At 41.2% G+C, this 13,731-nt stretch overlaps 1 protein-coding gene across 5 annotated transcripts in view; it reads left to right on the top strand.

Annotated features, from left to right (window-relative positions):
* Positions 1–13,731, top strand: part of FRMD4A (FERM domain containing 4A) — a 683,539-nt gene that overhangs the window by 195,926 nt on the left and 473,882 nt on the right. The gene's annotated exons all lie outside the window — the stretch shown is intronic.

Here is a 13,731-nt window from a genome sequence, read left to right as displayed (position 1 = left end):
TCATGGTCACCACTGACAGCTCACTGTCCAGCCTACATGATGCAAGTTGGATAGCTCTCTGCTTTGCTGCCTTGTATGGGGCCCAGGGTCTTTGCCAAGGCCAGGAACCCTAGTGCCCAGGGTCCAGCATTCCAAGGAGCCCCTTGCAGTCATCTTCTTCTTGGATCTTGCCTTCTTCCTGGGGCTCCACCAGAGAGTGGGGTAAAGATCTCTACTGCTCATGGAACCACCTGACCTCTATCTACATCCCAGGCTAGAGAACTCTCTCTTCTCTACATTCTTAACTCATTATTGACTGGGGGATTTTTGTAGAAACTAGCTCCTGTGGCAAGTAATTTTTATTTTGGCCTTCCACAACTGAATTCTGTTGTATCACTAACACTTTACAGTTTATTACATTCAATAGGTATACCCAACACACCTCTAAAGTCTTCTTCAGCACCATGAGTTTCATTTTCACTTTCCGTATCAGAATCAATCACTCAGGTTTTTTTGTTTTTTGTTGGTCTAATATTCACACTGTCTGAATCAGAACTTATTTGAAGAACTATCATCTTCTGAGACACTAGTATATATGTTGTTTGTATAATCAAAGTATCTGAATAAAATTCACTGAAAAATTCTTCTTTACTTAAAACTTCATGATGCATCATTTTTGAAAATTTTACAGTAATAAACTTGGATTTATAACATACACAGGTTGGAACAAAAAACTAATGGAGCAAAATGTGAGTCATAATGGCAATCATAAGTTGTATAATAAACTCTTGATCAGTTTTAAGCTCTAACAACTTCTCACAGTCATATTAATTGTATCACTCTCTAAAAACATATTGATACCTCTCTGGTCAGTAATGAGTTAAGTCAAAGATGCTCAATAAAGGTGGTCCAGAAGGAAGACATTTGTCCCCAGATGTCCCCCTTGGTCAGTGCAACAACCAAGATGCCAGCCAGATAATTTTACTTCAGTTTCACTGGCTGAGTTACTATCTTTAGACTTCTCTAATGGGAACACATGGATATATCTGGTTTGGCTACATATATATTTTCTGGCAGATTCTGGTGTATTAAGAGACAGCATAAATGCATTACATTGCCTTCTCTTTGTGCTGCTCAGTGTCCCAGTCTCTCCCTCTTCTTCCCTTGGGAATCCTGGCAACATCTTTTCAACAAGCTGAGTTTTAGGAAACTAGAAAGTGGGGTAGAACGTGCCCTGAAAGCTACTTCTTCTTTGGGCTTGGGTGGGAATCTTTCTGAAGTGAGAGGCATGGGGGCCTGCTGTCTTCCCAAAATAAAGGAAAGAAAAATACAAGGATAAAAGAAATTAATTAAACATCTCTAAAACTAATCTACAGCATTTCCAAGAAGCAAAGCCTGGGGGTGGGAGGGAGGGAGGAAGGGTTACAGCGAGGATGGCTGCTCTCCCTGTAGAAAGTTCCATTCTTTCAATCAGATACTCATCCTCCTGCAGTGCGCAGCAACTCTCCCAGGCATGGGGGGCTATTCCTGCAAATAAATGACCAGAACTACCCCATGGAGCTTTGAACTGAGAAGTCAAGGAATTTCAATAACCTCAGCCTCTGCCTCTGAGCAGCATTTGAGATCCCTGAGCGTGTGACAAATTCAGTACCTAGGATATCACTAAGGTGTGATTCTTAACTGAGATTGCTCTGGAAAAAGCCCACAGTTGGCAATTACGAGGTCTTCCTGTGAATGAGTATGAAATCGGTATAGTAATTTGTAGAGTAATTTTTAAAAGTGCTGATGTATTTGCACCTTGTTTCATTAGCTAAAGCTTCCTAGGAGATGAGCTGGGGAGGAAAATGGAAATGTGTACTTTGAGGTTCCTGGCTGTGAGTGTGTCTCCTAGGAAACCACGTGTGATGGAGCATGGTAGACTCTCCAAAACGGGAGAGGAGGAGTGAGAAATGATGGCCAATATGCACAGGGAAAGGAAAAAATAAATCACTGACTGAGCCCATGGTCTTTAATTCACAAAGTAAATACTCTATTTTTAGCGAAATCTTTTGGAACTGCTGATAAATTTGTGGTAGGTAGAGGGCGGGAGAAGTCAAAATGGTTATACTGGCTGGACTGGAATGCAATCTAATCTCATTAATATGCAAAAAATTAAGCAACATACAAATGAAATAACAGCATCATCTCTACTTTGGCATCCCAGCATAAATGAAAATAACAATCTAATTATCTTCTGAGAATAAAAATGATACTACTTACTCCCTATCAGCAAGTCATAGGCATTGGTTTGTTTTTACCAGTGGAGGCCACATATGAAATGCATGAAATGTCCATGCTCCTCCATCTCCTTCCTTTCATGGCTGAAGAGTGCAGGCTAGGACACTTGGGGACAAGAAGCCTAAAAGTTAACCCCTTATCCTCCACCCTCTTTGAGGATGGGAAGTGGAGCTGGCTACATATTTAAGGTGATGGCGGGATATTGAAAAGGCATTTACATCAAACCCACTGGATATTTCTGTACCTCTAGTATAATTAATATTGAAGTATTAAGTACATTATGGCAGGAATTCCATTGCCTGATGAATGTTGTAATTTCTGTTTCTTCCCCATGCTGTGCATTACAATCCTAGGACATATTTACTTTATAACCAGATATTTATACCTTTGGCCCTCCTTCACCCAATTTACCCACCCCCCTGACCTCTGACAACTATCAATCTGTTCTCTGTATCTATGAGCTTGATTTTTGTTTGTTTGCATGTTTGTTGGTTTTTTGTTTTTATTTGGATTTGATTCCACATGTAAGGGATATCATATGGTATATATCTTTACCTGACTTATTTAATTTAGCATAATGCCTTCAATGTTCATCCATGTAATCACAAAAGGCAGGATTTCATTTGTTTTTTAAAATTACTGAATCAAAAAATAAATAAATAAATAAAATGACTGAATCATATTCCATTGTATGTATGTATGCATGCATATACACACACACACACACACATACATATACAACATTTTCTTTATCCATTTATCCATTGATGGACATTTAGGTTGCTTCCATATTTTGGCAGTCTATCTGGTGGCTCAGATGTAAAGAGTCTGCCTGCAATGCAGGAGACCTGGGTTCAATTTCTGAGTCAGGAAGATCCCCTGGAGAAGGAAATAGCAATCCACTCCAATATTCTTGCCTGGAAAATGCCATGGATAGAGGAGCCTGGCAGGCTGCAGTCCATGGGGTCACAAAGAGTCAGACATGACTGAGTGACTAACACAGATACCATATCTTAAGGTGATGGGAATATTTAAAAAACAGTTACATCAAGTTCACTGGATATGTCTATGCCAAAATACAATTAATATTGAAATAGTAAGCATATTATGGGAAGCATCGAGTTGTCTAATGACTATTGTAATTCATTTTTCAGTTGAAATTCCTCTATGACATGCTTTTTCTACAAAAACAATGGTCCCTAAAAGAGTGCAGTTTCTCTGTAAGCAGGTACAGTTTAGGAAGTTTTAAGAACTTGGCTTTTGACTTCCTTGTGATGTTTATAGGTTATTAAAATCACCCTTATCAATGTTTTGTCATTTCTGTGCTTTGGTGTGTGAATTAGGTTTATTTTCAGTGATGTGTATTTAATCATGTATTATAGTTCATTTATAATTACAAGTGTGTGAGCATTTGCATATATCTGGGTCTGTATATGGGAAGTAAAATCATAGTGTAAACATTTAATCATCTAGGAAACACTTTAACACTATGAGGTGTTACCCCAGATTTTAATGTTAAATGTTCCTGGTTCTATTGTTACAATTCCTCAAAGAAACAGGAGTGGGGAGGGTTTTTTCATTGTTTCTTTTTTAAAAGGGGGTTTCCTCTGGATTTTAGAACCCTTTGAGAATGTTTTATTTTTCATTCATTATTTGCAAAGGAGAGTTCCTGGTTGAGGCCAGGGCCAACTCATGACCATGCGTTCTCATTGAATGTGTTGAAAAATGGAGAAGTGTTTTCTAGAAAATGGATGAAAAGAATAACACAGTCATGACGTGTAAACTTCCTGGAGCTCATTAACATGGAAATGGAAAAAGGACAGTTAAAACACTTTATTTCTTTCCTTATCTGAATATATTTCATGAACTCTAGTATGGTAAATAGGGCATGTACACTCTTCAAGTGCCTAATGAGGCTCAGTCTTCTCCAAGACCTTCTCCATAACATCATAGCACAGCACAGTACTTACTAGTAGAGAGTGTACCTCTTAAGGGAATGAGGACAGCCAACATTATTGAGAGGGTTCTCAAGAAATTAATGGAATTAAGTGATCCTCAAATACCCTTGGTGAAAAGTGAAAAGTTGCTCAGTGGTGTCCAACTCCTTGCGACCCCATGGACCTTAGCCTACCAGGCTCTTCCTCCATGGGATTTTCCAGGCAAGGATACTGCAGTGGGTTGCCATTTCCTTTTCCAACACCTTTAGATAGGAAGAATTTCAACTATTCACTCCTTTACAGATAAAGAAATTGAGGCACCAGAAACACTAAGCAACTGTTCCAAGATCACATAGTAAGTGAAGGAGTCAGGGTCTGAACCCAGGCAGTGTGGGTCCAGAGCCTACATCCTTAGCAAGTCTCTGTGGCATCTCTGATCTGGAACTGGGGTTTGGCTCCAGCATGTAGAGCCAATTGACTCCCCCTAGAAACATAGTAGACACCCACTGGGGCTGGCTCTGGATCTTCTCATCCCCAGACAGAAGGAGAGTCTGTCCTTCAGACTCTCAGCTGCTTTGAAAGTCATAAGCTGTTCACCAGCTGCAGGTTGGCATGAGGAAAGGAACATTTGTATCTTTTCCAAAAGGTACTATGTCCTGGGGCTCTGAAATTATAATCCAAGCTATCTTTCAATGAACTGGCCTGTCTGGCCTTTTGTTTATTTATTCATAATTTGTACTTTGTGTATAAAAAAGGAGTTGAGGCAGCATAATACAGCTGCATACATGTACTTCTTAGATGAAAATAGAAAATTGCACACTTGAAAAGGAAATGAAGCAAGTAGATGATATTTACTATAATTAAGCATTCCTGTCATTTGCCTCAACTAATCACATACAAAACTCTTTTATTTTCAACCCGTCAATCAACTCATTTGTACTTGGAAGCTACCTTGTGCCCAGTAACTGCTAGGTGCTCTTTGTGAGACAAAGATGTTGAAGATAAGACTATTGAAGAGATGGCTAGAGACTGACATAACCTCAGGGAAAGTCTGGTATATGTGAACCAAGAGATGAGAACAAGATCACACTTCATCACCATACTGTGTCAGAAATTGTGTCAGGAGGGGCTCTGAGAAGTGAAAAACCAGTCAAGTGTGGAAGAATTCACCCCTATATTTCCAGGATTCCAACAGGTATCATATGTAGGTAATGGCCACCATTAACAGTCCACAGCAGTGAGATGAATAAGGTGCTGATCAAAATGGTTTTGCTATCAACTGTGTTGTGTCCTCTTGGGTTGAATTACATCATGTTGTAATGCTATTGGACCCATAGGTCTTCAGAGGAAGTACCTATCTTGACTGCCTCCCACACTATGTAGGAATCTTTTCCTTCCTATATCATTCTGTGAATCATCTAGCTGCCACATCCAACATGGTAGATGAGTGGTGACAAAGAGAAGAGCTAATATTTATCCTGCACTTTCCATGAGTCAGCTTTTAAGCATTCTTCATGTAGAACTCCGGCTCCCCTGGTGGTTTGGTGGTAAAGAATCCACCTGTAATGCAGGAGACACAGGTTTGATCCTTAGCTTGGGAAGATTCCCTGGAGAAGGAAATAGCAAACCACTCCAGTATTTTTGCCCATGGAAATCCCATGGACAGAGGAGCCTGATGGGCTACAGTCCATGGGATTGCAAAAGAGGTGGCCACGACTTAGTGACTGAACAGCAAAAACGTAGAGCTCACTGAATCCTTACACTAGTTTTATGAGGTAGGTCCTGTTACCAGCCCCTCACTGAGATACAGAGGTGTTTAGTCATTAGGTTAAGGTCACAGGGTCAGCACCCAGCAGATCTGTCAACCACTAAGCCTTCTGAGACGATGATTTCATTTCCAGATTGTATTGTTAGAAAAATGTTTAAGGTTTGTCTGAAATCTACCTTCACATGCTGAGACCCAGTGATCAGGTTTTATCTTATCAGTGCAGAATAAGTCTTTTCTTCCAAAAGAAAATGTTCCCAAACCTTTGTCAGAGAGCCTAGTCTTTTCTTCTTAGGAAGGTGAACACCTTTCCAGTTTTTTTTAGATAGTTTCTGCCTCTCAGGCAACATAGTGAGAGATTGAGAGCCTGTCTTCTGGACCCTAACAGTGTAAGTTCAAGTCATTCTGTCAGTCAATAGTTTTGTGACCTGGACATGACGCTTAACCTCTCAGTGTCTCAACTTCCTCACCCTGTAGTAGTAAAATATAATTTTTGAAGATGTAACTACTAAAGTAACAATAAAATCTGCAAAATATCCTGGTCATAATGTCTAAATTGTTTGTATGTGTAACACAGGGCCTGGCCCAGAGCAAGTTGGTGCTATTATTGCTGGGACTCACTGCACACACACCCCCACCCCGACCCTGGGGACAGCATCTTAAGAGCAGCACTCAAACCTAAACAGGGGGAGGATGAGACACTGAACGTCTCAGTGACCTGTGGGTAGAACTCATTTTTTAAAACTGGTGAGCATTAGTTAATTGTATATATTATCTCCATATGGGGAAGAGAAGGAACAGTGAGATCTAGGGGTGGTTAATTAAGTGACTCTTCCAAAGTCACTCAATAAGTCAGTGGTAGAATTAGGCTTAGAATTGTAGTTTCCTGAGCTTTTTGTGCTTACTTAGCAGTCCTCTGTGGTTGTCACCCACCTTATGTGTACTATTTATGCTTCTTTCACTTGCCCTTATATGTATGTGTCTACTCTTTCGGTGTAAGCTTATATCTGTTCACAGTAACACCAGTCTCCAGGTCACCCCAGAAATGAACCTTGAAGTGACTTTGGATTCCTTTCCCTTCCCTGCCAGTAACACTGGCAGGCATCAGTTTCTCCAGGCATCAGTAAAACAAAGGGGCAGCATTAGATGGTTTCAAAGGACCCTTCAGTTCTAAGAGTTTGTCCTTCCAGAGCTGGATAGTTGTTACAGCAGTAAAAATAGGTTTTAACCAGGAAGTATTGAAATGGGGGGAAAGTGACCCAGGGGAAATGGAACAGGGTCCATTCTGAATACAGTGTAGACAAGTATGGATTTATAGCCAAGGAGCGGGGGTGGGGGTCCATGGATAGAAAATTGCTAAGAGGAAACTTCAGAGGTAAGAGTGGATTCTGGCTAAAATGACTCGATAGGATTCTTGCTGAAGGCAGGAATCACCTGATCAGATGTCTAGGATGGGGATTCTAAACCACCTTGACAGGATTCTTGCTACAGCTGGGCAGTGAAGGCCCATTAAGGACACAAGGATGGACTCTGAACATGGAGGCCTGGAGGGTTTAGAGGAGCTTGACTAGTGAAGGAGAGAGCATGTGTGGGTTTCCATGTCTTTTGTCTCAACCCCGTGATTGCCATCTCTAGAATTTCTCTTAAAACCACATCCTTCTCTGCAGCAAGTACCCTATTCATCAGGCTTACCACCCAACCCCAGAACCAAGTGGGGTTTGAAGCAGTTTAGGTTTTTCTCATTACAAGGCTACTTCCCTGTTTGACCCAAGGCTTTAGAAATCATCCTCTGTCTTTCAGGCTCAAGATGGCCATGCCATCTATCAGAACAAATTCCCACATGGCAACCCAGCATGATAATACGCTTGTGAGTGACGCAAATTGTGCTGAGACAATTACCAAACATGATAAGGCTGCTGACTGCAGATAGAAAAAGTGCTATAAAGACACATTTACTGCCAGGGAGATGGTTTAGAGCAGAAACCCATCAAGGTTTTGTACTTTTCAATTTGGGCAGTGTAAATTGTGTGTGATGCCAAGCAAAGATAATTATTGGTACTATTTGAAATACTCACCTAAACACATCAGAGACTAAAAAGGAGCAAGAGAAATAAGAAGGAATCCTGTTGGGTTGTTAGACTCTTGTTTTCCCTCCTCCCCTCTCCTACACCCTCAGAACCAGTTCCCAAGGGAGTCCGCATCCTTGTTCTCTTAAGGCACTTGTAACCATGTGACCAAGTGCTGTAGCTCTCAGGAGTAATGCTGATTTGCATGTAGACAAGCTGAAGTCAAATGAATGAACTTCCAAGGAAGAAACTTTGAATATTAGCCAGCAGATGGGGAGGGCTTTTGGGGGGCCCTCAAATCCCCCCCAGTAGCATGTAGGGGTCTTCTCTTCCACTTCTTTGTCACCCAAACTTCCACATCTTTTCAGTTTTAACAGTTTACTCCAGCTCTTCTATGCCCTCACCCTTTGTTCACATTAAGTGAAAATGATACATACACATGACCTTTGTGTCCCATTTTTATTACACTAACAACATTTACTTTGGCAGCCAGGAATGGCAAGAAGATCCAAACTCAGATGTCTAGGAGGCTCAGGCTTTAATTCTACCCATTAAAATATTGTCTGGCTTTAGGTACTTCCCTATAATCTGTTCTCATTTTCTCTCATCTGGAAAGGAGCCTGTTGGGTTATATTATCACTCAGAGGCTCTTCCAGGTTGGAAAGTCCCAATGCTAGTCATGAAGCAAATGTTAGTTTTGAAGAGTTTATTGGATGCAAACTCATAATCCACATCCTAGAACTAGATTTCCAGTTAAGGGTGCTCATCTCAGTGTTACTGCTTCTCTTAATTCTCTTAGGGCACAGGATAGATTTTTGACAGTATTTGTTCTCTAGGAAGCAGTCATCATGAGATTATGGCTTCTGAAGGGTCAGCATTTTACAAGGTCATATTTTCTGCTTAAATTGCCTGACAGTTTCCCTTAATAGCAGAGAGTACACTTTACTTAGAAAAATCTGTGCTCAACAATTTAGAGGATGTCACCAGATCACGTGTATAAATGATACATGCTTCTTGAATAACCATTATTGCTAGACAGAGAGGGGGCATACCAAAGGGGTTAACAATGGGAATGCTGGAACTTTCTGACAAAAACATCTTTCCTGTTAGTAGCACCTTTGTTTAAAAAAATATCTTTCCAAAAAGTTATTTGTCATGTCTCCCTCTATAAGAAAGAGCTTTCCCCATATATTATTGATCCTAATATTAGTAAAAGCTAGTCACCCAAACTCTGCTTTTTTATATAAAGCTTCCTTTGTGACAACAGAGCCTATTCGAGCAAATACACATTTTGGGATCCTTCAGGAGAAACAAGATTTTCCAGTCAACCGATGTTTGTTGACTTCTGTCACTCTGCCAGGCATCAGAGGCTTCCTCATGACATGAGGAACTTGTCATGTTGAGGATCACACACACACACCCCAAATGCTAAACCAGAAAGACCGCATCGTGAGAAGCACTGGAGGAAATAAGATGGAAGCAACCAACCCTGATGTGAAAGTGTAGAGAGAGGAAACAATTCATTTTGCCTGGGAGTGGGGTGGAGAGAGTTGGGGTGATCATCAAGGGAGGTGTTACAGGAAGGGTAACCTCTGAGGTGCCCTTGAAGGAGAAATAGAATTTCGGTAGGTGGAGGAGATGGAGGTGTGGAGGAAGGCATTCTGGGCAAGAGGAATAGATCCTGTATTAGTCAGAATTCTCCAGGGAAGCAAAACCAATATGATGTCTGTATACATGTGCACATCATGCATCGTGCTCAGTCAGGTCCGACTCTTTGCAACCCCGTGAACTGTATCCCACCAGGCTCACATACACACACATAAACACACACACATACACACTCTTTATATATATGTAAAGGGATGTATTGTAAGGAATTGGCTCATGTGGTTATGGAAAGCAAGTCCCAAGATCTGCAGAGTGAGTCAGTGAGCTCTAGCCTCAGTAGAGTCATACAGTTCCAGTCCAAAGACTGGCAGATGTGAGACTCAGGGACAGCCAGTGTTCAGTTCTAGTCTGAAAGCAGGGAAAAAAGCCCATGTCCCAGTTTGAAGGGACTCAACCAGGAATAATTCCCTCTTACTCCGAGCAGGGTCAGCCCTTTGTTCTATCCATGCTTTCTGCTGACTGGATGAGGCCCACCCACAGGGGGAGGGCAATCTGCTTTACTCAGTGTACCCATTTAGATGTCAATTTCATCCAGAAACACTTTCACAGTCACACCTGGAATAATGTTTGACCAAAGATCTGGGTACCCTGTGGGCCAATCAAGGTGACACATAAAATTAACAGTCACAACCTGGGCAAAGGCAGAGCAGAGAGAAGACACTCTGTGTGTTTCAAGATGAGTCTCCGACATGAGAACAGGCAGAAGGTGGTGAGAGATGAAGCTGAATAGGTAGTACAGGACGCTTTGGCGAAGACGCTTAGGTGCCCTGCTCTCTGGACCTCTTTTTCTTACTTGTCAAATGATGATAAAAATGCTTTCCTCGCAGGTGCTGTAAAGTGCAGTTCCTGCAGTGGCTTCTGCAGTGGCTGGCATGTACCGGGAGCTCAAGAATACTTGTACCTTCCCTTGCATCTTCTGAGTGGAGACATTTAAAGGTCCTTGTCTACCCATACCTGGTTTCTGATAAAATATCAGAAACCACCATCTCTTTAGCTTAGAAAACATGTCCAGTCTCTGTCTGCTTGAATTCTCCCCTCTCCCTGCAGTGTGTACGTCTTACCAGTGCCTGTCTCTGCCCACAGGCTAGCCCCTTTGGAGAGATGCCCTTTTGAGATGAACTGTAACAGCCTCCCATTGCCCTTTATGACTGAGTCTCTGCTGTCCTTGGAGGAGTGCTGGTCAGTCACTTGCCATTTTGTGTTTCAGTATTTTAACAAGAAGCAGTTGTATTAGCTGAACGTCATGGATGCTGGTAGATAGATTAAAATTACTAAGCTTCCAATTTTCTCCTGGTCCCTTGTCCCAGCAGCATTAAGAAGATAATGAAGCGGATTGAATTTATTTATTTTGCTATCATTGTCATAAAACATTTACTGCATTACCAGTACAAGATCATTATCTTATGGAGAAAGATGAGCCACTTAAAAGGCTGTGGAGAGTCTTTTTCACAAGACACAATTAGATTTATCTGCTTCATCCTATCCACCACATTGTACAGAAAAAGGCATGTCTTGGGCACCTTGGTGTCACCAACAATGAACACTCAACGAGACATGTAGAAAATTTGTGAATGAATAAAGAAGCTTTTTCTTTTTTTTGGTTTATCATTTCCTTTCACTAAGATGATAAACACAGGAAAAGATAATTTAGGATAGAAGAAATGAATTTGTTTTGGGATGTGTTGAGACTGACACAGGTCTATGTTTAATTTGAACTACTAATCTGGTCCAGACTGTTATTACTATTTCTTACCTGCAATCTTGCCATAACTTTACCACATCAATTTCTTCCAAATCTTTTCTTCATGTAGAAATCGCCCGATGTTTATAAAAACATTTCCAAATACATTCCTTTGCTTAATACTTGACTTTCTAAAATTGAAGTTTAGTTGATTTATAATGTTATGTTAGTTTCTGCTGTATGGCAAAATGATTCAATTATACATATCTATGCATTATTTTTAAAATTCCTTTCCATTATGGTTTATCATAGGATACTGAATATTTACCTGTGCTATACAATTGGACCTTATTGCTTATCCATTCCATATATAGTAGCTTACAGCTTCTAATCCCAACCTCCTTCTCCATCCCTCCCTCAAGTCCCACTGTGTTGGCAACCACCAGTCTATCCTCTAGGTTTATGAGTCTGTTTCTTAAACAAGCTTATTCTTGATTCATTCAGCATCCAGAGTTAGTTGAAAACTCAATAACCCATTTTCCATTCCCATTCAGTAAATATGTTGGTCAGCTTTTGGTCTCTCAGCTTACCTTCTGGGATGCTGAAATGGTCATTCTATCTAACAATAGCTTCATATTATGAGGAGCCTGCCCATACTTGCTTACCAGCAGAGTGAGTGCAGGACAACGCTGTTCAAAGATTTTGCTGTGGGACTTCCCAGGTGGTCCAGTAGTTAAGACTTCAGCTTCCAATGCAGGGGATGCAGATTCTATCCCTGGTTGGGGAGCTATTCCCACACATCTCCTGTCCAAAGGACCAAAACATAAAAACAGAAGTAATTTTGTTAACAAAATCAATAAAGGATTAAAGATTTTGATGTGCTCAACCCCAAAATTCTCCCCAGCGAAAAAGCACTTGGGGCTTAAATAATCCCGTAAGAGAATTAAAAGAGGCAGGAATGAAATAGGTTCAGGGAGGATGAAAATGAAACTAGGGAACAGAGAAGGAGGGCAGCAGAACACCCTTTCCTATTCAGAGGTGGAAAAAAAATATATAAGCAGGTGGCAGCTATTGAGCAGAGGGATGATCAGGGTAGGCGAGGAAGCTGGCGGGAAAGGGGCTGGGATGGAGAAGAGCTGGAAACTGCATCTTAGAGGTGTTTCCATTCGGTGAGAGCAGGTTTTCCTGGGCTACGTGGCATGTATTCTTTTCACACCTCCCTACTCATCTCCTCTCAACTTTAATCACTTCACTCATATTAGGCAAACAACTTCGTAATGTCAAAAATCAGTGTGTACCGATGGCTCTCAAGTCTCGGGAAAATTCAAAAGGTGGGTGTTTCAATGAGAGAGGAGGAAAGAGAGAAAGGTGCCAAACCAACTCAAAGATTTCATTCAGTCAAACCCAACACCTTTTTGTCACTTGTCATAGCTTCAAAACACACAAGTTCCCAAGAAGAATTTAAAGCTCAGCTCAAATAGCCCAATGTGCTTGCTTGTAGACTACAAATCTGGCTTCAGAGTCAAAAGGCATCTTTCTGCTGGGGATGGTATTCTGGTAGAGAAAGATAATTTTTAATGACTTCAGAGTCAAATTATACTCTTCCCGTTCCAGTGGAAGAAAAAGCAGAAGTTATAAGATCCTCCTTGTAGGAGTCACCTAAAGAAAATTCCTCCACATGCGCTGGTTTTGGGGAGGTCAGGATAGCAGGACCTGGGGGCTTCACATCACGAATGGATGGTTTTTGTTGAGTTGGAATAATCAGTAAGCGCCAGTAATCAAGGGGGCAGTGAGAGCGTGGGGGTGCTGTCTGCAGGGAGAGGGCAAGCTACGTGCAAGCATGGGAACTTCGTGGCGGTGCCTGAATTTCTCTCTTACTCATCTGCAGAATGCATAAACCTAGTTATGAACACTAAAACCTACGTTTCCTAGATATGTTAACAAGATGATAGGAGAAGTTTGAGCAACCTGGTTAGAGAGGGCAGTGAGAGGACCAGGGCATCCCCTGAAAATGGGAAACCAAGCTAGGGAGGCCGCAGCGTATGTTCTCAATGGGTCGAATATTTAGAATTCATCTCATGACCCTGTACCTCTGAGCACTTGAAAAAGTAAATCAGGAAGCTGACTTTTCAGTTCAATGCTGCTTTTGTACTGAGTGCTTGCTTTCTTATTTAAATTTTTTTTCTATGAAAATATTATGGAAATAGAATAGCAGGTTACCTCTGCTGCCTCTAGACCTAAAACAAAATAGTGCCTCAAAAACTCTTTTGTTTCCCTTCAGTGTAGTTGTCAAGGGCATTGTATTCAGACACTTGACATGATAGGGTTTGTTACTGTGCATTTCTAAACTTAGTCTCG

The sequence above is a fragment of the Odocoileus virginianus genome, chromosome 9 (assembly GCF_023699985.2).
Source record: "Odocoileus virginianus isolate 20LAN1187 ecotype Illinois chromosome 9, Ovbor_1.2, whole genome shotgun sequence".
NCBI classification, from domain to species: domain Eukaryota; kingdom Metazoa; phylum Chordata; class Mammalia; order Artiodactyla; family Cervidae; genus Odocoileus; species Odocoileus virginianus.
The sequence above is the reverse complement of the archived record's forward strand: the minus strand, read 5'-3'. Positions and strand labels throughout refer to the sequence as shown.